Source organism: Parus major, chromosome Z, assembly GCF_001522545.3.
Source record: "Parus major isolate Abel chromosome Z, Parus_major1.1, whole genome shotgun sequence".
In the NCBI taxonomy this organism is placed as follows: domain Eukaryota; kingdom Metazoa; phylum Chordata; class Aves; order Passeriformes; family Paridae; genus Parus; species Parus major.
In genome coordinates, this window is record NC_031799.1 from 71,861,234 (window position 1) to 71,887,388 (window position 26,155).

At 39.7% G+C, this 26,155-nt stretch overlaps 1 protein-coding gene and 1 long non-coding RNA gene across 2 annotated transcripts in view; one reads left to right on the forward strand and one right to left on the reverse strand.

Moving 5' to 3' along the window:
* EDIL3 (EGF like repeats and discoidin domains 3) overlaps nt 1–26,155 on the reverse strand; it is a 233,855-nt gene that overhangs the window by 194,282 nt on the left and 13,418 nt on the right. The window lies entirely within an intron of this gene.
* On the forward strand, nt 34–11,307 carry LOC117245599. The gene is made up of 6 exons (XR_004500454.1): nt 34–257; nt 391–493; nt 6,036–6,115; nt 6,615–6,761; nt 7,282–7,371; nt 9,962–11,307. It is a non-coding gene; the product is annotated as an uncharacterized LOC117245599 (long non-coding RNA).

The following is a 26,155-nucleotide window of genomic DNA, read 5'->3' on the forward strand; positions in this document are numbered from 1 at the left end:
TGGCCGGGCCCGGCTCCCGCAGCCTCTGGAGCTGCTGCAGAGCCCAAATGCTGTGTGCGGCCTCCCCTGGGCCCTGTGCGGCAGCTCCTGGGCTCTCCTGGCCTGAGGAGCCCGGGGCTGGAGGCAGCGCTGCAGAGGAGCCTCAGCTGGCCGGGGCAGAGGGGCAGCATCCCCTCCCTCACCTCTGCCCGCTCTCTGCCCCAGGCTCCCCGGGTTCTCCTCTTCATTCCATTCTAAAAATCTTCATCAATTGGAAGGTCGGTAAGAGGCAGAAATTTTTTATTTTTAAATATCCACACACAACCAATCTGCGTTACCTACTTCAAACTGCATAATCCAAACTGGCAGGATATTTAAGCTCCCATAATTATTATTTTTTTTTTCCCTCAGCTATAAAGTTATATAAATATTAGTGATGTGGATTCATTTCCACGGTCATCAACATTTGAATGAGAACAATACCCATTTTCCAAGAAGCTGCAGTGTATTTCAGGTAAAAATTTGATTACATACTTTAGTAGATTATATTTTGCTATCTCTGCTGATTGTGCCTTCTGGGAGATCCAGTTTCCATTTTAAGAGCTGTCTAGCAAACAGCTTAAAGAGTATCGCTGTGTACCACCAGATGCTCACAGCAAACCAGTAAGAGATTTCCACCAGACTGAGGAAAAAAAGAAACTACACAAGGCTGAATAGGATTGTGGGATGTAAATCTTATGTCTTTGGGATGTAAATTAAAGACAGAGCCATGGATTAGACAATTCTGGGCTCAGGAGCTGATCTTTGCGGTTTTTAGCTACTCCTGGTAACAAATATTTGTTGTGGAGCATGGCAACACTAATTATAACTTTCTCATGCATTAGTGGATGAAAATAAGATAACATTTAAGAAAATGGAAATGTTCAAATCATAAAAGGGGTCTTGCTGTTATCACTTAACCTTGTCTAAATAGGTTCTGGACTCTTACACATTGTTATCACATCACTTTCCAGCACTGGCAATAAGGTGATTGTCTCCCAAAATGTGTCTTCCAAGACACTTAAGCCTTGATTTTAGTATTAAGATACCTCTTTCAGAAATTTAGGCTCTGTCTTGTGGTGGTCAAAACTGTGTACTTGCACACAGCATGGATAGCTCACTGCTTGTCATATGAATATTTCCTCCTGACAACTTACTGTGATAGTTTAATCACTGCTGGCTATTCAACAATGCAAACTTACTCTGAAACACCTGCTTTTTATAAATGCATGAATTGAATGTTGGTATTGTTAGAAAATGCTTCTGCATTTAATGCATATCCTCGGTTCTGTGCGATGAAAAAATTCATTAAGGGCAGATGGAAAAAATGATAAAAAAAGAGAAGACTTAAATAAAATTTTCTCTGAGCACTTCTCAGATGTCTGGAACCTTGTTGTTTTAGAGTCCCAAGATGTGAAATGGAAACAGACTTGGTAGTCATTAGTGTCTTACAACACTGCCTGTTCCCATTCCCACTCGTTCTGCCACATTCCCTGACAAGCTCTGAAATCTCTACACAGTGGTCCACGCAGAAGATGAAACACTAAACCACCCAGACCTGCCATTTAGGAGAGTAAACAAGCATTCAGACCCATTCCTGCTGATATCCCCAAGCAGATTGCTTCCTCCCTTCCTGCTCTCCCTCTTCATGGATTACTGGGTGGGACTGGCAGGCACAGGGAGAAAGGACATAAAATATGGAATAGAGAGGGTATTTGCAAGGTAACCTGATTTCAAATAAACAGCAACAAGCCACTGTGGTCATTCTCATGTTTCTGTCTCAGCAATTCCTGTCACCAGAGACAAAGTGATGAGGGGAAAAAAAAAAGTCCCAGTAGGGCAGGTTAAAAAAAAGGAATATTGAGTGCAGAGTAAGATCTCTCCATCCCCATGACTGAATCTTTACAGAGAGACAGACAGTAGCAAAATCCTTGGAGGAAAGAAAAATGCTTTCATAGCTTTTTTTCCCCTCAGATTACTTGTTCTTCTCTTGCCTGCTGGGTTTTTTTTAGAAAGGAGTACATTTGTAAAGGAAGACTTGTCCTCTGCCTTAGAGGTTATCACAAAATCTATATTGGACACTACACCTCGAGCTTCCAGATATTTACTGGTTTTTCCTATTTCCTGTCTCTCTAAGCAAATGATATTTTCCCCCTATGTTCTTCATTCTTTTTTTTTTTTTTTTTTTTTGAGTGCAGCAAATTGGGTATTTTTGGTGGTAGTGGTGGCAGTACCTGAATATACAAGAAATCCTTTCAATCCTGACTCTTGCACTAGTCAAAGAGAGTAAATTAATCCTGGTTTCATTCCAAAAGTGGCACCTCCTCAGCAGAGATCCTTCTTGGATTGTCATACATATTTCAATTATCATTTCAGAACCTCCCTGCATCCCTTGGAAATTAGTGAGACAGAGGAGTACATGCTACACCTGAGTGGCTGACAGCCATGGCAACACTCTGAATTGCCACCTGAGAGCAGAACAGGGGATTGATTGGCACTTACTCATGAACCAGACAGACTCTCCCATGATTACTTTATCTAAATATCATTTTCTTTTCTTCACAGTGCATCACCTCCCTGAAATTTTCGCTGCATTCACTTTTAAGAGATAACTCATCATACCCACTGCTGCAGCTTGCAGTTTGTCCACACTGGCACATCCATCATAAGTTTAATTGTAACAGATAACCCCATGCATGGGCAATATTTTTATGTTAATCTGTAAGAGATATTGCTATACAAGTTAATGTGCAGAGAGCTCCTCAGCATGATGAGACACACAACAGCCTTTCCTTATTCTCTGTGCTCTTCCTCTCATGTTTATCTTGATGCTAAGATAAATATTTGCTGTCGTGAGTTTCTGGGATAACTTTATTTTTTTAGCAGATGAAGCAGAAGTATATGGTTATGTGTATACAGAAAAATAGGGGTTTTTTACTACTTGGTTTTGTTAATCGTATTGTAGCACCATGAAATTTGATAATATAAAAATAAATGCAAAATATGCAGTAGAATTTAACATATTAGGTTGGAGATAGAAATGCCAAAGTAATTGCACTGAATTTGTGCTTTTACTGGTGTTTCTAGCAGCTTTTCTTGCTGATGCCCTGAATAAAAGCATGTGAGAAGTCCTTGTCTGTAAAGAATCTGAGTCCACAGATTCCAATCCCTCAGCACCCTTCAACCAGCTTGGTTCTTCCAATATCTCCCCTTCTCACCACTGGATGGAAAACATGGGTTTTTTTCCTCTCTGTTGAAAAGCAGTTTATTACTTTCTGGTACTATTAAGTAGAAGAAATGAGTGTGAATATCTATGTGAAAGCAAGCATGCTGCAAGATATAAATTCTTATTTCTGGATTTAGATACTAGAGCTGTTTGATATGGGCAGAAACATTATGACAGGGATTTCCAAAATCCTCCTCGAAGGCTTTGTCACATAAAAGAGTGTAAGATTTTAATACTTTTACTCTTCCTGCTAACTCACCATCAAATAATCCAAATGTGTATTACCTGTTTTCTGGTATCAGATACCTGTGGAGATCACAGCCTCTATGAAACCAAAACACCCAGAAAATTAAAAATTTCTCTCTCACTCACTCAGACAAATCAACACAACCTGCCTTCCATGTACAAGACTTGGGTGGAGCTCTCCCCTTTGCAGCACGATTTTGTGGGGTTTTTTGTCATTTGTTGCAACAAAAAGCAAATGAAAAGCCTGAAAAGTGAGGAGTTTTCATGCTGCCCTCCTGGAGCTGTTGTGCTGGTACACACTGAATCTGGAAGCTGGTGAATAACTGAGGTGTTTCAACATCTCCAAAAAAAAAATAAAAAAAATACCACAAAATTAGAGAGTCTCGAGACAATTCTCACCTCAGGTGTGGAATTCTTGACAAAGATATCTCAGGGAAACACAAGGAAACACCCTATAAAAGATGGGGTGGGCAGCAATTAAATAAATAATAATAGTAATAATAATAATAATAATGGATTTAAAAGTTGTGGGTAACAAACATTACCAGCATTAACCCAAAGGCTGATTCTATCTGTCAGTGGAAATATGTGGAAAAACTATGTGTTTCTGCCAAGAAAGTACTGATAGTTAATATTTTTAAAAGGAAGTCAGTCCAGATTTTTAATAGGAAAAGTCTCAAATGCACATGGAAGGAAGCAGAACCTGCATCAGGGATAAGGTGCTGTGGCTTTATGCAGTGCCCTGACAAGAGCAACTTCTTGTTTGCGAAGTCTGAAATGCAGAAGCACTTACCAGGAAGTTTTGCCAATTATTCTCCATCTTTAAATCACCTGAATGTGAAAATGAATAGAAGAAAGGACTCCCAATGTCTGTATCAACAACAGCTCTGCAAAGATATGTGATAAATATGTGTTTATAACTTCTTTCCTGTTGTCTTTGTCCTGGTCAACCACTCATTCACAACCACAGAACCTTGCTTTGTGTCGGACTGAGATCTCCCAGGTTTTCTACTTCAGACAGTATTTAAATGAAGGAAAACCTTGTAATCATCTATGCCAATGAGGCAAGTGAGAATATGATTTGTTAATTCATGGTGAAAACACAAACTGGAGCTCCTGTGCATCATAGCTGAGCAAGCTGAGTTATACTGCAATAGATTACTACTCATGGCAAAACAGAATGGGCTGAAAATTGTCTATTACAATTGAACTTCAATAAGAATTTGGACTCCCTGAGGAAAAATCTTAATGTTTTCAAGATGACATAAGTATTTCCAATTTGTATCCTGAAACAAGATTTCATTTTGAAATGTGATTGCTGTGGTTTCCTTAGCAAAGTGAAAAATCACTCCAAAACCACAGAATGTATTATTACAGGAAACAAAGACCACATTTTCAGTTTGGAGGGGGAACTTTTTCCCTCCATTTTGGTCAGCAAAACAATTCACAAAGCCAACGTCATGAATCGGTGGTGAAAGATATTGGAGATACCACTGGGTTTATATTTACTGGAAGTGCCACGTGATACAAAATTATTGGCACAGATAATTACAGGAAAAGGAAAAAAATTATCTCATGGTTAAAACAGTAGAATTGAACCCCAGAGTTACCTTGTCTTCCACCCAGAATGCTCTTTAAGGGTTGCTACCTGTGATGCTCATTTTGTGATCTCCAGATGTTACAGACAAGACTGATGAGAATGTGAATGCCCTGCAGTAAATAACATTTAACTCTGTTAGCTGAACTTTTAAAACTCTCCTTAAAGAAGTGGAATGCTGTGACAATATCAGGCAGCCAGCTTGCCCTGCCTCAGTTTCCTTCTCCAGCAGGTGCAATTACCTGGATGTAAATATTTTCAGACACATTCAGGAAGCTTGCAAAAAGAGTTTTACAGACATAAACACTGATGAGGCCTGCAAGGAAATTAATCATTCTATTCCAAGAGCAGGTTTTGAGTAGTGTGCAATAAATAAAGCCTAACTCTGCTGTGATTACAAGGCAAATGGGTTTGGAGCCACAACTCTGAGATAAGTAACAGGGAAAAGAAGCCCAGCTTCATGCAGGTTTGAGCTCTGGACAGGTATTGTCCCAGTCTGACAACCAGAATTGCACAGAGTGGTCTGAAGGGCAGTCTGAGAAGCATTTCTTGATGGAGCTGAAAAATCACTGCTCAGGTGGAATGGGGCTCAGCATTGGGCAGAAAGAAGCTCTCATCAGAATCAACAGCAGTTTAGAGCAGTGGTTTACAAAATCAGTGAAAGGCAACCCAGTACTTGTACACTCTGAGTTTCCACCAATTTACAGTTAGAGACTTTTCTTTTTTGAGTATGTCTGTACTACTTTTTGAACCTAGGCATAAACCTAAGGCAATAAAACATGACAAAAAAGACACATTTTACCAAAACTCTGGATTAAGTAGTACTTCTGTCTGCTTCAAAGTGAGACCATCTTGTCCAAGATCTTGGGGAACTAACTAGATGTGTGCTCACAACACAATGATTGAATCCACTCTGATATTTTATCACATACCTGTCTCTGTTTTCAGGTCTTTTATCCTCTGCCGAAACTTTTAATCAACTTCAATCCACGAAGAATTAATCAATTTACATCCAGGAAGAATTTTGAGTAAGTTTGAACTTTTAATTGTTCTTTAATTTTTTTATTTTTTTTTTTTAATCACTGAACTTAAAAAAAAGTTTCAGTTTTTGAGCAACAGGTACACAAGCTCACATATTTGAGAGGAAGGGAGGACAAAAATGTCTGGTTGTATCTGTAATCACTGAACACAACTGCTGTCTTCTATTCTTATATTCAAAAGAATTCTGCATTGCTCCTGAGATCATTGCATGATGAGTAGAATAATAAATGCGAGGAGCTGCTGAAGAATCAGCTGTTACTGAATGAGGAGATGCTCTACTGAGTGAAAAAACATCCACCACTGCCTTGTGGCATAGAGAAAAATATCCACTTTTAAAACAGAAAACAGCATGGAATCATTTATTATATCACAAGACAAAGATAAGCTAAGTAAAGGCCATACAGACAACGTTGTGTTTCCTTCATCTGTAGTGCTTGCCAAACTGAAAATTTAATATTCCTTTAGCTTTTTTTTTTTTTTTTTTAGATACTTTGCAGCTGAACAGAAAGAGGCATCAACTCAGACTTTACCAAAAGATATAAAAATTGAAAAACACTGACAAGCAGAAAACACTTTCTTCCAGGGACAGAGCAAGTTAAAAATCTTCCTCAATTAATAAATTTGGTTATTTTGGTAAGCCTTAGCTTTAGACTTATATTTAAAAACCATTAAAATAATCTCTAAAATTTACTATTATTGCGTGGCTCACTGGGAATGAAGCACTCAACTGAGAGCTCACTTCTGAAGAGAAGCAAATTGAAGTGGAGAGCAGGAACAGCCCAATGCTCAATGATTTTTAACATCCTTCAAGGTGGAATCATCTAACTAATTAAACTGATTACATTTGAGAACTTCAGAAGCCTAGAGATAAATTCCTAATCTTGAGTAGTCTTAAAAACCTTGATTATTAATCTGCTAATTGTATGAAGGCATTTGCTATTAATTTCAGCATTTCAGGAAGAGAAAATAAAACAACCTTTGTCTATAGCTCAAAGCCTTTTCAAATAATAATGTGAATTTTTAGACACTGATTCCCACTGCAGCCACAGATAGAAAGTAATCACATTTTTTATCAGAAATAAAATTTAAAGTTAACAGAAGAATTGTTAAAACTATCCTCAGATATCTAAATACTGTTTATTTTTTTTTTTAGTTTCTATTCCAGTATTATTGGAAATACTGTTCATCATGAGACCTGTGTGGGAAGGAATCTATCCCCAGTGTGGCCACACTCCTCTTTACTGTAAGAGAGAGCATTTTATGCTTTGTTTTTAATATTTTATGTTATTAACCCTATTTATGACAAAGACTAAAGAAACAGAATTACCACTAAGCAAGGAGTATTATCTGAGTTACACAGAAGTGACAATGAGCAGGAGCAGGGGGAAGAGGAAGAGGAGGAGGAGGAGGAGGAAAGTGCCAAGAAGAAGGCAACAGGAGTAAATTATGGTTGTGGATTCCTCACAACTGAAATATTCCATTAGCTTCCACTCTATTCCACTCAAATGTGAGAAGTAGCTTGGTCCCAGCTCTCCCAGCTCCAACTCTTTTAAGGGTTTTTTTTTCTTTATTGCATGATTTCCCTGCAAGTTCCAAAGGCAGGAATTTCATTCACGCAGACCTGCCACATCTCCCTGCTCATAAGGAGGATTCTCCCTTGGTTCTTCCGCATCAAACACGAGCCGGGGAAAAAAGAGAGTTTTGATTTCCCCTTCCTTTGTTTCAGAGCTCACCACAAAGAGCTGTGCCCTCTCTTCCCACACGGTTCATCTCCACCTTCCACCCCTCTCTTCCCCCAGGGCTGACCTGCCAATAAACCTGTACATTAGCTTTCTATTCCTTCTGCTTGTAGCCCTCCTTCCTGAAGGATGAAAGAAGGATGGAGGAAATTGGACACATTTTCATCATCATACAGACTAAAGCTGCCTCTTCCAGGAAAGTTTCTAAGTCAGAAGGAGAGGGAATATGTACAGAATTGGTTCAATTTCTTGTGCAGTGTCCCCTGCCCACACAAACATGTAGACCTTGGATCTACAGCTCCTTTTGGGTGTTTTCCCTCCCGGGCATAAATAGCACCTTTCCTTGGTGTGGTTGGTCAGGCACTCCCACATCCCCCTGTGATTTCCAAGAACTGTTTTCATCTGCTTTCCCAAACAAAAATATGTATGCATTTTAATTGAATTTATTTTTAAAAATGTGCATCAGTTCACTGAGTGGAATATTAAGAAATTCAGAATAGTTACCTCCTTAGGAGGCGAAAATAGCTGGCTCTAGAAAATTTATTCCACATCGTGTCCCATTCCATGCCAAAATATACAGCCCAATTACCCATCATCAGTTATCAGCCATCCCACTCTATAAATATGCTAAATACCAGTAACAGTTTAAAATCTGTTCTTGCAATCAAAATACTTAACTAGAAAAGTTTTCACTGAAGTATTTAAATATTTTAAGAACGCTTTCTTGACAAGCCAAATGTGATTTGCAGTGGGGACACAGAAGAACACACACTATGAGCTGGTTAAAAATAGGGGGAAGAAAAGCTAGAAAATATATTCACATTTGTTACTCACAAGATGACATCTGAAATGATACAGATATTTAAATGGAAGAAGATATGCTGCTGATATCTAAATGAAGGAACAGAGCCCCGTGCAAGCTCCTAACAAATACTATGGCTTGTTACCAGCTCTCTGTCAAAGGTCTGTGAGGTGACAGTCAAGGGTCATACAAGAATTCATAATATCCTCTCTTCAGTTTTTTTAAAATGACCAGAAGCAGATTTTCTCAACCTGACAGTCTTTTCAGAGCTAAATCAAAAGGCTCCTTCTGACATCAAGCCTTGGAACCGTCTCTGATGGAGAACAGTGCCTGACACATGATTTAAATTTTAAAAATTAGTTACCTCATTAAGAACTAATGTGTGTTCAGCAGGAAGACAATCCTACACAGCGAGAAATTATATGGGCCAGATGATTAAGCTGAACAGCCAGCGGAATAAATGTGTTCCATTCCAGCAGGTAGAATTCCTGAGCTAAAGTTTCCAAGTTAATTGTTCTCTTGCTTTTAAATCCCAGTTTTCACTGAGGAGTTACTACATAGCAGGCCAGGTGAGGCTAGAGAGACTCCAGTGAGTAGATGGGGGAATTAAGGAACATCACAACTTCTGAAGCAGCTGAGTGTGCAGGGCTAGGAAAGGAAACAGGGGAAACAGCACCTTCCACCCTCTATTCAGTAGTTATCAAACATCTGGAGCCCACAGACACACGCTCCAGGAGAGCTGGAGAGGAATTCTGGACAAGGGCTGCAGGGCCAGGAGCCAGGGAATTGCTGCCAGTGGCAGAGGGCAGGGCTGGATGGGATCTTGGGCAGGGATTGTTCCCTGGCAGGGTGGGCAGGCCCTGGCACAGGGTGCCCAGAGCAGCTGGGGCTGCCCCTGGATCCCTGGCAGTGCCCAAGGCCAGGCTGGACATTGGGGCTGGCAGCTCCTGGGACACTGGGAGATGGCCCTGCCTTGTCACTGCATGGGCTTTGGGGTCCCTTCCATCCCAAACCATGCTGGGATCCTTTATGCTCAGCAACCTCACATCAATCACATCAGCAGCTCAATCTGTTATGTGAGTGGGGCTCTGCAACACAGCTGCTATGTAAAAAAAAATTAAAAAAAAAAAATAAAATAACCTGCACCAGAAAGCCAGAAACCAAACAAAAAAATCCTGTTCTTCAGAAAAAAAAAAGAAAAAAAAAAAGAGAGAAAAAAGGTATGCTCAAGCATAGTCTAGCAAATGTGAGTGCAGAGAATAGAAGTCTGTTTTCATGTGCTTCACTTCCAGAATCTGTCCTGACTACATGCTCAAACAGTTGAAGGAGAGAACAAAAAAATGCTGAAAATTTACATCAAAAGTGAAAGCCACAGACACAGCAGCTTCACTGCTGTCCTACTCTTTCTAAGGTAAATTACTTCTTTCTGCAGTTTATAAAGGGGATGTAGAGAGGCAGAGTCTGTACTACTGCAACAAAGATCTCAAGTACCTTGGAAATATTTTTACCTTTCAAAAACTCTGGCCTTGGAAATATTAAAATTCACACATAGACCAAATACACATAAATAAAACCATGTACCAAAACATGTTTTACACCCATAAGCTCCTTGGTTTCAAAGCCTTCTGTTTTTCCTGTATTAAATATAATGTATTAATAAGAAATGCTGTGATCTCTGTTATGTCTTTATGTCTGTTATTGTTCATTCTTTAAGTATAAGTATGTGGTACATTGTAAAAAAATGTCTGACCAGTCTATTCTCCACACTGTTTACCCAGTCTGAGCGTATTAAACCACATGGAATGTTACATTTCACTTCCACATGTATAAACCCCATGACTGTGTTCCAGAAGCTTCCAAATACCAGTCCTCTGTAGATCAAGAGAAAAAAGAAAAAACAACAAAAAAAGCAATTTAGTGAAGCTCAGGAATCCACACAAATGCTAATACAAATGCAAGGTTTTAAAAAAGAATGTGCTACACTGATTATTTTATGCTTATTTTCCTGTTTTTCATTAAACTTCCTTCAGCTGTTAAAAAATAGTGTTCTAATTTAAAGCTGTTAGATTCCAGTTTAAATGTTATTTCCACATATATTGTAAAACACTGTCACCACTCACTGGTTTGTTGTGGACTTCTTGTAGCCATGAAGAAATAAAAGGTGCAAGGGATTTTTTTTTCCCCCAATACATTATGGCAAGCACTGAAAGCAGTAAATGCTTTCTGACATCTGAAAGCCTTCCTAACACATCATTGAACTCAGCAAGACCCTTTATAGCACAAGAAGTATGCCCAGGATTAGGTTTAAAGTGGGAACTCATTCTACAGAGCTCTTTAACACTGTTTGTGGCTGTTTTGTCAGTGATACTCCATGGGCATTTCAATTGTTTAATGTTTGCTTGCTGACATGACCCATGGCTGGATCAGGAAGACAAGGAAGAGAAGAAATGCTATCAGAAAGGGGGGAAAAAAGCCAGGCTCACATGGAATTTCACAATGTTATGCATTAATGTCATAAAGGATTAGGCATGGAAGAAAAAAGAAGATGAATCAAGTGAGAGAAATATTCTTAATGAGTGATGGAGAATGATATGAAGAATCTCGTTAATACCTAAGCTAAGTGTCTATTAAGAGGACAGAGCTGTTGATAAAATACAGTTAAATCTTACAATTTATCACCTAAAATGAGGCTCAAAATAATCTAAACTGAGGATGGGTGAGTATCTGCCACTTCCCCTGTGTATTTTTCTAAGCTGAAATCTTTTGTTGTACTCACAACTACCTTCCACCCAGATTTCTTTGCTCTTTCACTTGGAGAAGGAAGACCATGCTACTTCCTCCTCCCCACCCATGACTTTCCTTCACTAAACAACACATTAATAGAGAGAGCTAAAAGTAAAACCAAGCTGAAGACCAGGGAGACGTCTTGTTGTGTCACTGTCTGAGCATCCCTTGGAAAACACCTCCAAGGAAATCTTTCACTTGTGTGGCAACACATTTTGTGTTGACACAATTCCCCACTGAAATGCAGATGACAATAACATTTATGAGCACATCTGCACTGCTCTTTTAGGTTGTTTTGTTTTTGGGTTTTTTTTTTTTTTCCCTACCAGCTCTCAGGCTGTGCCCATAATTGCAGTGGACACCTGGAGGGACAGCCATATGTCATGGATGCTTTCTCTCACAAGAGTCATCAGAACCCTCAGCTTTGCCCCTCACATCCCAGCTATCACAGGCATGCTGACACCCATGACAACAGACATCCTGCCTGTGCCTCCCAGACTAATTAGAAGTGTCACTTTTCTGGTCTCAGACACTCTGCAGTGAAATTCTAATGAGTCTAATGCGTGTCTGAAACCATCATCTTTTACAGCAGACCCCAAAATACATCATTACCATAGCAGGTCAGCTCCATCCTTGTTCTCCATATGATTTAATTGCAGCTGCTGCTCTTTGTGCAAGATGCTGGAGGAGTTGTATTCACCAGCTCTGTGTTAGCAGGGCCTCCTGTCAGCATCATTAGCACAGGAAATGCAAAGTGAATCTGGACTTCACGTGGATAATGAGTGCGCTGGAAAGAGTGGCTCTGGCAAAGAAACACTTGCTGCTGATCCACGCTACTAAATAGGTGTTTTAGCATTTCCATTATCAACCTTGCTGCTGATAGAAAGCTGGGGAATGCAGTCAATACATTGATACAGAAGAAGAGGAATAATTGGGCAGGCTCAGGGCGCGCAGTGATACAGATGGGACAGCATTTAGAAGAACAACGAGCCCGTTCTCTGCATGGAGGTATTTATGTGTCTCTCTGAGCTATGGAGTCAAAGATCTAATTGATCATAGGATCCATACTGGTTTTACTCCGTGGTAAAGGCAGGTGGCACACTAAGGATGTATTAAATGAGGCATTTCTGATAGAGATGCCAAAAATCTGTTTCTGGAAGACATCAGTGAGTTCCTGGATTATTTACAGTTGTGGTCACTGATTAAAAGTGAATTTAGGCCCACACAGAGGGCTAGACAGCTTAACACAAACATGGAATCCTGAATAAATAGATAAAACAACAATACATTCTGAATTTCAACCCTTGTTCTTTCCTGATGCTTTCCCTCCATGTTTATAGCTCAGTACTGACACAAGCACTACTGCATGTAAATTATTCATACTTAACAGTCTGAAAATTGGAAGTGGTTTTTGCATGTTCTTTCAATGATTACTAATACCCAGCTCAGGAACTTCTGGGTTATTGCTCAGTACACAAGTACTAACCAAGTCAGATGAAGACAGGAACACATTTCTGTCACGTTTTTGTGAAACACACTGGCAAAAGGGGCAGGTCTATAAAGGCAGCATTTGATTCAGGGCTGGGAAAGTCTGATTTGGAACAAAATCCTCTAAACTTGCACTTGCTGTTCATCCAAAGTTATGTTACAGTGGTTTAGATAATACAGCCTGACACCTGAGTTATATGAGCAAAAGCCTTCAAAACTTCTGCTGCTAAGCAGTCTTAATGATGTTGATTTTACAAAAAAACAAAACCCAAAAAACATCAAAAGCCAGAAAACCACTAAATAAAAATACCAGTAAGAAAAAAATAATATATATTAGCTATCCAATAAGAAATAAATCCAGTGCAGGTCCTACAGTCCCTATTTGACATCACAGACTACTCTGGAGTTCACTGCTCAAGGCATCTGCAACTTATCTATGTCATATTCAACTTAATTAAATACAGTGCCCGTTACACCTTCCCAGTCTTCTCTGAGCCAGTTGATTTTGATCAAGGGCATACATTTACATTTTTTTTTTTGGCTCATAAGCAATCCATCTGGGTAAGGACAGCAGACCTGAGTGTTAGGTCTCCAGTAGAGCAGAGACGAGTAGAGAAAAGGGGAGTGTGTTAAACTTGTAAGCCTGGCTTTCATGAACCTGTCAATTTAAGGAGTGATGGCAAAGCAAACACGAATCAAGGCATTTTGTGCTGAAATTATAGGTCTCACAGTGGTTCCACTCTGTCCAAACAGAATGGCAGAATGCACAGAAGGGACTTTTAAAAGAAATTTGTCACAAGGCTATCACTGGATGCAGTGGTCAAATACAGAGATCTCCATGACCTGCCTCCATATGCACACAAAAAAATCCCTAAAATAGGTAAAACTGCCCTGCCCTGCTGTTGTTCACCTGGAATACTGTGCATAACCTATACAATAATGCTTAGAGGGTTTGCTCTTTCAAAAATAACTGCAGCTTGCACTTTGGGTTACTTAGCACTTCTAAAATAATGTTTCTCTTTCAGATATGACTAATAGGAGTAACTAAAATTTACTTAGTGATTTTCATCATAAAAAAAAAAAAAAAATGAATCCCAAGAAACCCCACATGGTTGAAAGTGGAAAATTTTACTGAGAATTTACTTTATTCTCTTCAAATACTCCCACATGAGACTAAAGAACTGTGTGAGAAGCACACAGAAGCCAGGCTATTAAATTCCTCGCATTTTTTTGACACCTCAACCCTCAGGTGACCAAGACTATCAGTTTATGGGAAAGGCAAGAACATGACAGTGAATTCAGAAGGACACAAATCATTTCTTCACTACAAAGAAGCAAATAATTCAAAATAGAATTTATCAGATTAAGTATTTTTTTCTTTTTTCCAAAGAAGGAAAACAATCTGCAATAAGTGTGAAGTATACATATATATATATTTTGTTCTGAATACGGAAAAAATATACTTGTTACTAACTGGACAATTAAAACAGACAAGAAAAAAGATAATTTTACACAGAAATAGATTATTCAATTTAAATATTTTATACTGTGGTGTGGTTTCTAGGTACCTAATACATAGCAAGGAATTAACAGCAGACATTCAGCTGCCTGATAACATGACAAGCATTTCTGATTTTACACAAACAACCTGGTAATCTTTTTTATGGCAGTCCCTTCTGTCTGCTGATTCATGGCTTATAGGCACTTGGCAAACAGCAGCTTTCAAATTTCCTCTCAGGATCCTATTCCAGCTCCTTCTGTCCCTGTAAACACCCTGCACATTTCATTACTAAACCAAGGAGGTGTGTGTTTGTGTGACTGGAAGGGGAAGGAACCGGGGGGAAAAAAAAGGGAGAAAAGGGACAAGAAAGCAGAAAGTACAAAACCCTGGCAGTGGTCTGCGCCTTCTGGCACAGCCCCGAGCTAAGAGTGAAACTGGGCTGGTTTTTGCAGATGACACAGCCCTGTGTGAGGTTTTTTCCTCTCTGCATCCCACAGCAGGGATGTGCAGCTTGCCTGTGGCACTGCAGTGATGAGCACCATCGAGCCACTGCTGGACCAGACAACACGGAGGGGATAAACGTGTCCAGCCTCTTTGTGCTGGGCTCACAGCGAGCGCTGGGCTGGGGAAAAATTGGCTTTTCCTTCTCAACTTCTGTAGTGCACGTTCTTATCCATTCTTTTGAGTCTCTGCACACATCCCCTGCTTGTTTGTTTGTTTTTTTATTGTTTTTTTTTTAACACAATAAACTCAAGAAATCTGATTATCTGAAAGACTCCCATGACACACCAGCTCCTCAATTTAAGAAAAAGCCTGCTCCACACAGACCATTTGCAGATGACCACCATGCTGCAGCCTTCCTAACCACTGGCTAATTAATGAGCATGTTGCACATAAATCAATGAGCATGCTCAATATAATCAAATATTTCTCCAGGTGTTATTAATGCTAGGTGTTGTTATTAATCCAGGTGTTGTTAATGCTACTAATTATGTTTAATTATGAGACAGAAAATGCAATTTATACTTCCCAGGTCATTTTCCTGTTATCACTGGGAGATTTTACTAAAGCAGACCCAGAACTATTTTAGAGCAGGTCTGTGCTGCCCAGAGTTTCTCAGGTGAGTCTGACAGCTGAGAAGAAGCTGGGGATTGCTTCATGCATCAGAATTACCAGGAGCAAGGGATGCAACTTGCATGAGGAGACCCAGGAGTTTTATGGCTTTGAAAATGAGACCCTCCCCCCCAAGTAGCCAGTCCACCAAAGACCTGCAAAGTGCACACACTCACAATCCCCAGAAAGACCCCAGGGAGCCACAGCAGTTTGTACACATCTGTTGCTCCAGCTATAATGAGCTGTCCAAATGAAATAGGTCTTCATCATGACAAATGCTTCGGGAGCACAAAACAAGAAGTATTCCCAAATGCCGACACCCGGAGACCCTGGATAAGGTTCTCATCCAGGAAAAGGACATTTTCATCAATTACCCAGGTTTGGGTGCTTCAGTTTGAATGTGGAATGTCCCAGTAAGATAGCCAGTATTTCATTAGAGTCCTGCCTTTTATGAGCAGTGACACTTCACAACTGAAATGTCCTCTGTCTTCCTAAAAATCTCTGAATTCTGCACAACCTTGAGCCCCACATTCTGCTGTGAACAAACAAGGAGAAAGTGTCCACTGCAACACAGCAAGGTGCTGCAGGAGGTCTTATGAACAGACCTAACAAATTTATTTTTAGATTCATTTGCTGGTGTCAGGTTTTTGGTTTGTTTTTTTTTACTTAACAGATTCAGTTTCATCCACAAATATATGTTTGTAATACACAGTTGCAATTTTTTTACTGGTTAAAGTGAAAAATAGCCCCAAACCCAGCTTACATATTTTGAGGACTGAATTTACTTAGAAGGCATTTAAAATTTTTAAATACTTCAAATGATATCATGATTGTCTGCACCATTAAGTCCTTTTATCCCTTTGACTTCTCTGTCCTAGTCTATCCTTTTGATGATTCTGCTGTCCTTAGGTTTTCCTGCTGGAATAGCCCTCGACTGAAATACTGCCAGATGATTTAAATCCTCTTGTGGCGACACCAGTGAAAGAAAAACACATTATTCCCATTTCAGATATCACTGCTGAATACAGAGGACTGTCAGGTCAAATAAGCTGCTCCTGAAGTGCAGCCAAAAATTCAGCTTCCATCTGACAGCCAACAGCGGGAATACTGGAATGACTGGGTGTTTGTCCATTAATCTGGAAGGGAATTTATCTGTTTACCTTTAGGTTTAAATACACTCAGATATTAATAATTTTCAATAGATTTGTACTGCTTGATGAATATTTGAATTTGAAACCTTGATAACCATTAAGACCTTGGTGAGAGGCAGACAATGACATTTTTGATTAGGCACTGTATTTGGGAAATATCCCAATTCCTATGGCATACTCAATATAAATTCTCGATTTTTCCTTGCTCTCTGCCTTTTATGAAGAGCAACAGTATCACCCTTTGTAAGAAAACACTTACTATATATATATTCATTTCCTTCTTGAGATAGTTATGGAAGTCTGAAAATTCATTTGCTCCAAGAAAATCTTCCATTATATTACTCAGTCATTTTAATTGCAAATTTTAAGCTGATCCACTATATACATCTAATTATCTTTAAATGAAAAATGCTTGTAATTCTAGTGCAGAAAATTACTATTTCTGTTTAATGGAAGCCTGTAATCAGTATGATTTACTTTCTTACTCCTAAAAACTTCAGTAGCTATGAAGTGAATAAAAGAAAGTGGAAATGGCTTAAAAATAACTCTAACACAGCTGAAATCAATGGAGTGTATTTAAAACCTCTGATCTTGAAGGGCAAATATTTGAAAGCTGTAGGTCTTGGTGATCAAGAAACAATCCCTTCAGGTATTAATCTTGGAACTATCCCATGTGTCTATGCCAATTTGATGGGTTTTACTTGGGTTTTACTGACTTTGGTGACTTGGGCAGGGAGGAACACCACCAGAATGTCAAAAAGAAACAGGAGAAAGCAGCATGGAATCTATGTCATGATAGCATTCAGGAACTCAAAAACACAGATGACCTCAAAGAGAAGCTGCTCCCTCTTTCTCCATAGAGCAGCCACATCATTTGCCTGGAACATGATTAAAAAAATGAAAACAAGTCTGTTGGTTTTTGTGTTTTTGTTTTTTTTTGTAATCTACTATTAAAAATAAGTATTTTGTGATCAAAAAAAACATCAAGCCACATCTCTCTGCTCTCATTTGTTGCTAAATGAAAATTCACACATGCTGGAATGACACAGAAAAAATTTATCATGGCCCTTGAATTACAACACCTTCAGTTCCAACCTTATGGGAAGAGTAAGAAGCCAACATACAGAGATCCATACGAGAAGCACAGGGAATGCAGCCCCAGCAGGAAACTCCCCAGGCAGGCTGATTCTAGTAAATATCATCTTTAGATGCCTGAAACATTGCTCATACAGTAAGACTTTACAGTATCAACATAGTCAAAAGTATCTTGGGTTTATTCTACCATTTCTTGATGTTCTACAGCTGTTTAACCGATTTCCAGACTCTTCTCTTAAGGTTACATGGAATTATTTTAACACAGGACGGGTTTTTGTAGTTTTGTGGGGTTTTTTTGTTTGCTTTGCTTTGTTTGGAGATTTTTTGTGGTTGTTTTGTTTTGTTTGTTGTTGTTTTGGGGATGGGTTTTAGGGGGGGTTTTATGTGTTGAGGTTCGTTGTTTGTTTTTTGGTTTTGGTATTTTTGGGTTGTTTTATTTTTATTTGGGGGCGTTTGTCTATTTGGTTTGAGGGGTTGTTTTTTGGGGGGGTTGTTTGTTTGTTTGTTTGTTTGTTTGTTTGTTTTTTGGTTGGTTGTTTTGTTACCCAGGTAGACAAATGCTAATGAATGGTACTGCACAAATGTACAGAGGAAGCAAACACTGGCAAAAAAAATTACCTTCCTGCATCTACCCAAACTTTGCACAGCTCATGTCTGTAAAAGAAAGCAAAGGAAAGGAGCAGCAGGTGCTTTAAGGTGCTGCTCTCTGTCAAAAACCTGGGGCAAGACTCTCAGCTGCTGGAGGACAGAGATGCTCCAAAATTCTGGATCCCAACCAGAAGCAAGCAGGGCTACTTTTAAAAACAGCAACTGCTGACAGCAAGGTATGGAAACAAAAGCATAAATAACCTTAAGTTTCTTTTACCTCTCTGGCTCATTTCCTCTGAGACTGTGCTATCTCTATTTCCACAAAGATGTTCTGCCATTTTATTTTTTTCCTGCAGGACTGAACTAAAAAGGCAAGATCTGTCTTCCATTCTATGTTTACTCTGAGAGCAAACTTGAGGTCTTTTTACAGTCTGAGATGTAAAAAGTTAAGGAGGCCAAAAAGATGTATTCCATCATCTTTTCCCGAAAATCCAGGTAAAAAATTACAGCTGTTTAAATATAGTTTAGCTAGTGTTTAAGGCAAACCATTTTTATCTGAAAGAGGAAATAGAAATTAATTTCAACTGCTTCAAGAACTGAACAAATTAATGTGCAGCTTTTCCTACCCTTCCTGAGTTTGTGCAGACAGGATACAATATAAGGAGATGCTCTCTCAAAGTCCAATTATTCACAAGTCTTAATAATGCAGCTCTTCAAATACTATTTAAGGACACTAAAATAGCCTGAGAAAGGGAGCTAGAGAAAAAAGGGACAGGTCCTCATCTTCCTCTGGCAACACAGACTCTGCAAATAGAACACAAATGGAAGTCAGGCTCCCACATCAAATTAACTCACAAGTCTTGTTTCCCACTGGACAATTCTGACTCTGCATGTACAAAATTGATAAGAGATCTGTTTTCACAAAAAATTCTCCTATATGGTCTCAACTGCCAGTAAGAACTTTGATTCTTTCATGTTCCAAAAGACCTGTGCTCTTTTTTTTTTTCTTTTGTGTGTGTGTATGAGTTTCTTCAGGTTTTTTGTTTGTTTGTTTGAAGTTCCTAAGGTTGGAAAAGCAGAAAAAAACCCCAAGTTTCACTAATGGGGAGCAATCACCTCTCCCTGTGGCCTAGGTTAGCAGACCAGTGCCTCAAACTACCAAGATGTGCTGTTCATCACAATCCATTCCAGAGATGTGCTTCTCCTCCTGCAGGATAAATTGGAACTTCACTAATGTTGCCTAACATGAAATCCCATTCCCTCCTCTCTTTCTCTCATGAAACATGCTCTAGTGCCCAATGAGCTTGTTGAATCTTTGCACATGGCCATCTGAAACTTTTGTGGGCATTGCCTGAAGTAAATAATTCTCTAAGTCAGTTCAAAATAAATCATACACCAGACTTCTTTTTTAAGGCTAATAAGACTGGTGAGATCTGCACGCAGTACTGATCCAGCATTCTGTGTAATATTATAGCATATAACACATTAATTCACTTGAAAACCATATTAAAAAATACTTTTTTACCTTCAACTTCTTTTTTTTCCCCCCAAATGACTTACACTTTGACTTTCATGAACTAAATCTTAAGTGATCTTTCATTTGACTACATGAGTGGTTCCAAGTCTTACAGTCCCCTAATTAGCCACAAAAGATTGGAGTAATTATGGAGCAGACCAGAGCAAGGCATCTGCAATTCCTTGGAAATTCCTGTCCTTGGAAATGACTGCAAAGCAGGATGCCATGGCAGCACGAAGGGTAAGGGGTTTTCAGACCTCAGCCCAGCATAGTGCAGTACATGTACACACTCTTGGGTCTGAAAGTGTGGAACTTCCCCAATTTCCCCTCATCTCTCATTTTAGAGCAGAGTCTCTCCTGCTTGCCCTTTTCTTTTGAACAAATACAGGGACTGGAACTTGAACTACAATAATTTGGATTTTTCTCCAAGATCTTTAGAACAGATTCATTGTCTCTTGTTCAAATTACCATTTTTCACTCTCCATCAGCTCAGTGTGGTTACAATGCACATTTTTTGCCCACACTGTGACAATTAGAACCAGCTGGACATATTCAACTAGTTGTTTTAGAAACTTCATCAGGGGAAGTTCTCCCTTTTTCCTACACCCTTCAAAGGGCAGACAGAAGACATCTTCCTGGCACACACACTGGAAGGGCTGGGTAGAGAAATATGGATAATGGAGAACAAAGAGTTGAGCCCTAACCTTCACTGTCTCCAAGAAGCACATTAAAAACTGAACCACTCCCTCCAAGCCTTTAGGAACCTTGAATTTCTGCCATTATATGAATGATCCTGAATTATAACTGCTTATACAGAACAAAATAACACTGAAATACTGACCAGTATTACTTTGGTTGCCACTTGATTCTACAAGGGCTAGAGTGAGGAGGTGGCTGACATTCTCCCAGGTTTTGCCTCTTAATTATTTGCCCAGGACACCTCATTTCCTAGCCACTGGCACAGCTAATCACCCCAAGTTCTCATCTGCTCAGGTTTACAGTAATTTGCCATCTCTCACTCAGGCTTTCACAAATGGGACAGCAGCTTTCCAAATGCTGTGCTGCTGCACAGGGCTCTTTCTTCATTTTGATCATTAATGTCCTTTTGTGTGTCCATTTTCTCTCTGTCTCCTACCACATCCCACATATGTATCCCCTCTGTGTTTTCAAAGCTCTTTGAAGCATCTCTTAATGCATCATCAATTACTCTGTAACAAAAAGTCCAGCAGAACCTTCCATGAATTTGAAAATTTGTCACCAAAGCACCCTGTGTTTCATTCTCTCCCACGTCGCCTTTTAGCTTTGGAAAGATGTTTTTAAGAGGTCCCACAAAGCTGCCTTTCATCTTCTGTGAGCCCATCCTTAAAGCTCTCTGTGTAACACTCTACCCCTGACCTTTAGTTCTGCCAGGGGATGGCTGTAGCCACTTTGACCATCACAGTCTCATTTCTTCAGGCTCCATTCTGTGCTCAGGCAGCTTTTTCTCTTATGCTGTGGCTGCAAGGTTTGGGCAGTCTTTCATTTCTTTTTTTTTCATATGGTTGGCTAATACAATCCATGATGTCTATGTCCCTAGATGCTGTGAACACAGATTTAGACAGATTTACTTAACCATGGTCTTCAGTGAAGTGCCATGAGAGCTTTTGCCATACCACTGGCACAAGAATTCAATATATATTCTTGCAAAAAAGAAAGACAGATGTGCTACTTACCCCAATTATTGCTCTTAACATTTGCAAGGCAGTTTCGTGCTCAAGATCAGAAATGGTGTGAGCAGCAATGGGATGTTTGCACAACAAGGCTTCAAGCCAATGGATGAAAAATAAAACACATTCTCGTTCTTGCACCTGCAGCAGGTCCTCACTTCCTGCAGGACTCAGAGGAGCTGCACATGCAGGAACATGAAAAATGAGTGGCATGAAAAATCTGGTTTACAATTGAGATGTGCACCAGTGAAAGGAAGGAAACCTTATGAAAGGAAATGTATCAGTTCCCTCTTTCATTCTCATTGTTGAGCCCAGAGCTGGACCATTCACATGGCAGGGCCAAAATGGCATCTAAGGACTGGTGATCCTTGTTCTCTTTTTGTCTCTGCCATCTTTACATCTCTCCTGGTTATCCTATTCTAACCCTTACTCCATACCAAAGTTTATTTAGAGGACTGGGAGCTTATAATTCTAAATGTAAAAGTTGAGATCTTGGTACCTGAAGTTTGTGCTGGAGATTGTAAAATTTAAGGGCTTATTAACCAAAGCTTTTGAGAGTTAATAGTGGCTAATTGCTGGAGTTAAGGTAACTAGATAATAAAGCATAAGAATTCCCGTGGCACATGGACTGGTGTTTCTTTTTAGCCTAATGAGAAGTTATAATGAACATCTTGCCCCCTACCAAATGGGTCAGGATATTTGGGACTCTCTCCCTCTGAGAGGGTATCCTGGTGTGTAAGCATGGTCAGAAAACCAAACATTAATCCTGAACACAATCCCCAACTGAGAGTTTCTGTGATAAAAGGCTCAATGTTTACATCTCAGGGTGCACCTCCCCAAAGCGCAGCACTGCAAGGTTTCCTAAATTCTGCTGAGTTTTCTCAATCTCTAACGAAGGCAATCACAGGCAATGAAAACTGCCAGGCTTACTGGACCGACACATTTTCACTCTTCAAGCAAAAGAAACATTTAATACCAAACACAGCTCATGAGCAACGGTCAGTAATCAAAACCATTTAATTCACGCAGATTTTTATTTCTCTGCTTATGCAGGTTGCCATATACTGATCAGCTGTGTTTACACACTGCTTTCATTAATAAACCAGTGCAGGGTACATTCATTTTACTAGCTAATTTGCTTGAAACTGATTTCCTGAGGCAGAGCCAGTGAACTGAAGCGCCTATAGTTTTTGTGAAAAATATAAAACCACTTTCCATTAGTTTTAAAGATCAGCTTCTTTATTATACAAAATACCTCATTTTTTACCTCAGTCGAGAAACAGGGAGGTTTAAAATTAGATAATTAATTATTAGAAAATGTCTGTTCTTTCCCCAGAGTGTAACCAAAATGAATCACCAATTCAGTTCATTTTAACTTCTTCCCTCAACACTCAGCAGAGTTGTTAAACTCTTCACATGATCACTGAATCTTAAATCTATAAACCTCATCATCTCAGCAGGAAGTTTTCATCTGAGATCTCTTGTGCCAAATCCAGAATTCATTTTAAAATTCAAACTCATAACTTCATTCTAATGTGTTTGAAAAAGCCATGGTTTTCTGTCACAATCTGGAAATTGGACATTTCTATTACCATCTCTAGGAGGAACATGTGCAACAAGAATCTCTACATATTGCTACCCATTTCTTTTTCCATTTGGATTTCATAAACAAAAATAAAGGAAGGTTAATAATGCAAGTAAATCTTTGGTTTGGGGTTCTTACTGGCAGCCCACACAACTGCAAGACTATAAAGTGAAAACTGCAAAATGAAAATCACAGCTTGTTTAATGTTGCTTAGTCTACTTTATTAATGATAAGCAACAATTACAAAGTAAATGAGCAAACAAAACCAAAAAACACCAGATGCATACTGCATATCTTAGTTTTTATTCTGCTGGCATCTACATAAAATATAACACTATTCCTTCCATTGAAAGGAGAGACTGTTCTGCAGCATGAAATTGAACAATGCTTTATCTCACACAGATATTAAAAATGGGGGTTACAAGGGGCATGAGACTTCAACCTCACCCCCAGTGAGGATGGGGAGTCTGAGAATGTGGGTCATATTTATAAAGTGACTCTGATTCTCATGCCACACTGTGTCTGTCTCCTCAGTTTCACCCTTCTGCAGGGACTCAGGACTGAGGATTGCTCCTCAGTCTGCCCCTGCAATGACACAGCCCTGCTCCCACACTTCCCTCTGTTTGCAGGGCAGATCAGGTCCCCAACAACACCCCGACCTCACACCCATTGAAACAGCCCTTTACTAATCTGGGGATGGAAAAACTAAACATCCATGCACTCACAGGGGTTCTCCCTCCTCAGGGCAGGACGTGCATTTATTGTTGTTTACGGGTCCTTTTGGGTTACTTCCCCAGCGTGGCACCACTGCCCTTGAGGGCATCCCTGGCCACCTGTCAGGGCACCCGTGAAGACAAGAAGCAAAGGAAGTCCCAGAGAGAACCCACTTGATACAAAACTCCAGAGTGACGTGACTGATCATCTACTGCCCTCTGAGTCCCACCACAGAACCAGGATTTGCACGTGTCTCACTGCCCATCCCCTGAGACATCCCTGTCCAGCTGGGACACGGCAACAGCGACAGTGCCCAGGCCCTGCTCCAGCCCAGGCACAGGACCCCTTCTGCTGTCCCCCAGACACCTCCAGTTGTCTCTCCCCAGGACATCAGGTGGGTCAGGAGGGATTTAAACCCTCTCTGACATTCCCAAGGCGTCTCCTCCATCCCGTGTCTGGGAGCGCTCCGCGGTTTTCCCGGCACCGAGCGGGGCTGGCCGGCCCGGAGCTTCCCCCTCCCCAGACCTTTTGGGCTTTTTGGAACGTGGCTGCAGCAATCACCTTTGTCTGGGCACCAGGGCCATCCCTGGATGTCCCAGAGCTGGCAGCCTGCACAGGAACTGCCCAGGTCCTCCACCCTTGGATGAAACCCATCGTGTCCATCCTGTCCATTTACAAGGGGAAGTTGTATTATTTTCCTTTTTTTCCCCTTTTGCTTAGTCCCTTGCAGCTGCAAAAGCAGAGGCAGGGAAGAGGACTGAGATGTGACATCAGAAATGATGAATTTCCAGCTTCCTCTGTCATGGACATTTCCACCCACAGCTCATTTGGGGGTGCTCCCTTAGATTTCCCTCCTGTCTCACAACACATGACTGGAGCTGTTGGCAAAAGCAAACAGCAGCCTGCAACACCTACACTTGAGAGACAGAGATGTTCATTTTGGGTACAAATAGTGTTACCCAACTGGCACATTGCAAAAGACCTTGCCATTTGGTATTGAAAAAAAAAATAATAATAAATTAGTAAATGTTTTACATAACTGCTGGAAAGCAACTCAGAGTAAGGGCCCCAGACCAAATCATAAAGAGACTCCCAGTGTTTAAAGCAGGGCACACCTAATTCAGTGCTGGCAGTTTTTATCTCTGTTTTTGCCTGAAAAACAGGAATCCAAACCAAGGAATGTAATTTATCAAAAATTTCAAAAAGGTTTCAGCCTATAGTCTCCAGTAGGCTTTAAAACAGTTTTTTTTTTCCCAAAGGTTCTTTGAAACCATAAAATCCTAAACTATGTCTATAATAATAAAAAACTGTACATCTGATCTGAAGATTTAATTATTTAGTTTGAACATAAAGTGACAGCTTGCAATATAGATAATAGTTTTGGCAAAGCTGCAGACATTAATCTAGAGGCAGCTTCAGCGTAAAGCTATTCTGGCTGTATTCAATAGAAGTGTCATTGCATTATTAAAATCAAGACAAGCCACAAAAAATCCATATTTCTCAAAAAGTTAAATCTGAAAAGCAACGTACTTTCAACGTCAAGTTTGGATTAACATCTATCAGGGCCCTTAGTTGTTGAACAACCAACTGAAAAATCAAAAATCCTGAATTTCAACAGAGTTCAAATTAAGGAATGGAAACAAAAACCAAAAAAACAAACAAACAAAAGAAAGGGGCTAAAATAATAAACCAGAATTGTTTTAGGGTGCAATGTAAATCCAAAAACCTAAAAACACTTTCAAATAACATCATATTTGACACAGTGAAGCTTTTTGTCTATATTTCCTGCCCCAAGTGTACTGCAGCTGCACCTGGCTCCAGTTCTTGGCCATTATAACTTGTAGCATGGCTAATTATCAGAACTATTTGAAAGCTTTCAATTAACTGAAGAGTTCCATCAAAAGTGAAAAATTCCATGCAAAGCCTTGGTGCAAAGGAAGAAATCAGGGTTTCCTTAAAACCTCCAGCTTGAAGAAACAAACAAACAAAAAAATGCTGCCAAACAGAAGAGAATTATACCTCTTTCCACAAAAGTACATTAATAAATAAGTAAATATAGAAGTAAATTTCTATTTTACTCTGCCTGACAACAGTACATGCAGTCAAAAAAATTCAAGGTAGTTAGTGATAAACAAACTAGGTCACTACATGGATAACAAGGATAAATATAGTTATTTTTAATGCAGGGGAACATTCCCAGACAATTTTTTGACAGACTGAGATAGCTGTTCTCAATGCAGAAACA